This window comes from Arachis stenosperma, chromosome 4, assembly GCF_014773155.1.
Source record: "Arachis stenosperma cultivar V10309 chromosome 4, arast.V10309.gnm1.PFL2, whole genome shotgun sequence".
NCBI classification, from domain to species: domain Eukaryota; kingdom Viridiplantae; phylum Streptophyta; class Magnoliopsida; order Fabales; family Fabaceae; genus Arachis; species Arachis stenosperma.
In genome coordinates, this window is record NC_080380.1 from 118,715,081 (window position 1) to 118,717,358 (window position 2,278).

Genomic DNA, 2,278 nt, shown 5'->3' on the forward strand with positions numbered 1-2,278 from the left:
GTTGTTGAAACCTTGTTGAGGTCTCACTTGATTCTTCCATGAGAAATTTGGGTGATTTCTCCATGAAGAATTATAGGTGTTTCCATAGGGTTCTCCTAGGTATTTCACCTCTTCCATTGAAGGGTTCTCAGGATCATAAGCTTCTTCCTCAGGTGAAGCATCCTTAGTACTGCCAGGTGCATTTTGCATTCCAGACAGACTTTGAGAAATCAAATTGACTTGTTGAGTCAATATCTTATTCTGAGCCAGTATGGCATTCAGAGCATCAATCTCAAGAACTCCTTTCTTCTGACTTGTCCCATTGTTCACAGGATTCCTTTCAGAAGTGTACATGAATTGGTTATTTGCTACCATCTCAATTAGTTCCTGAGCCTCTGTAGGCGTCTTCTTCAGATGAAGAGATCCTCCAGCAGAGCTATCCAAAGATATCTTGGATAGTTCAGAGAGACCATCATAGAAAATACCTATGATGCTCCATTCAGAAAGCATGTCTGAGGGACATTTTCTGATTAATTGTTTGTATCTTTCCCAAGCTTCATAGAGGGATTCTCCATCCTTCTGTCTGAAGGTTTGGACTTCCACTCTAAGCTTACTCCATTTTTGAGGTGAAAAGAACTTTGCCAAGAAGGCATTGACTAGCTTTTCCCAAGAGTCCAGGCTATCTTTAGGTTGTGAGTCCAACCATATTCTAGCTCTGTCTCTTACAGCAAAAGGGAATAGCATCAGTCTGTAGACCTCAGGGTCAACCCCATTAGTCTTGACTGTGTCACAGATTTGCAAGAACTCAGCTAAAAACTGATGAGGATCTTCCATTGGAAGTCCATGGAACTTGCAATTCTGTTGCATTAGAGAAACTAACTGAGGCTTAAGCTCAAAGTTGTTTGCTCCAATGGCAGGGATAGAGATGCTTCTCCCATAGAAGTCGGGAGTAGGTGCAGTAAAGTCACCCAGCACCTTCCTTGCATTGTTGGCATTGTTGTTGTTTTCGGCTGCCATGGGTTCTTCTTCCTTGAAGAATTCGGTCAGGTCCTCAACAGAGAGTTGAGCCTTAGCTTTTCTTAGCTTTCGCTTCAAGGTCCTTTCAGGTTCAGGGTCAGCTTCAACAAGAATGCCTTTGTCTTTGCTCCTGCTCATATGAAAGAGAAGAGAACACAAAAATGTGGAATCCTCTATGTCACAGTATAGAGATTCCTTGAGGTGTCAGAGGGAAAGAAAAATAGAAGAAAGAAGGTAGAAGAATTCGAACTTGATTAGATAGAGTTCGAATTGTGCATTAAGAAGGAGTAGTACTCCATAAATAGAAGGATGTGAGAAGGAGGGAAGATAATTTTCGAAAATTAATTAGAAAGATGTCAAAAACATTTTAAAAATTGATTGATAATTTTCGAAAATTGAAAGTGGAAAAGAAATCAAGTGATTTTTGAAAAAGATTTTGAAATTAGAAATCAAAAAGATTTGATTGAAAACTTATTTTGAAAAAGATGTGATTAAAAAGATATGATTGAAAAAAATTTGATTTGAAAACAATTTTAAAAGATATGTTTTGAAAACAATTTTTTTAAAAGATTTGATTTTGAAAATTAGTGACTTGCCTAACAAGAAAAGATATGATTCAAACATTAAACCTTTCTCAACAGAAAAGGCAACAAATTTGAGATGTTCAATCAAATCATTAATTGTTAGTAAGTATCTTTGAAAAAGGAAAGAAATTGACTTTGAAAACATTTGATTGAAAAGATATGATTTGAAAAAGATTTGATTTTGAAAAACTTTGAAAACTTGAAAAAAAATTGATTTGAAAACAAAATCTTCCCCCTTTGCCATCCTGGCGTTAAACGCCCAGAATGGCATCCATTCTGGCGTTTAACGCCCAAAATGCACCCTTTTTGGGCGTTAAACGCCCAGCCAGGCACCCTGGCTGGCGTTTAAACGCCAGTCTGTCTTCTTCACTGGGCATTTTTGAATGCCCAGCTTTTTCTGTGTAATTCCTCTGCAGTATGTTCTGAATCTTCAATTCTTGGTATTATTGACTTGAAAAGACACAAATTAAAAATATTTTTGGATTTTTTTAAAATCAAAATGCAACAAGAATCAAATAACAATGCATGCAAGACACCAAACTTAGCAGTTTGTATACTACTGACACTATATGAGACACAAAAACACTTAAGTCAAAAGAATTCAAAGATCAGAGTAAGAAATCATCAAGAATTATTTGAAGATCCTTAAAACACATGAATGTATGCAATTGACACCAAACTTAAGATGAGACTAGTGT

General features: G+C 36.5%; 1 non-coding gene across 1 annotated transcript; it reads left to right on the forward strand.

Annotated features, from left to right (window-relative positions):
- Positions 1–483: 483 nt before the first annotated feature.
- On the forward strand, positions 484–591 carry LOC130977580 (small nucleolar RNA R71). Its single transcript, XR_009085266.1, has one exon. It is a non-coding gene; the product is annotated as a small nucleolar RNA R71 (small nucleolar RNA).
- The last annotated feature ends 1,687 nt before the right edge of the window (positions 592–2,278 follow it).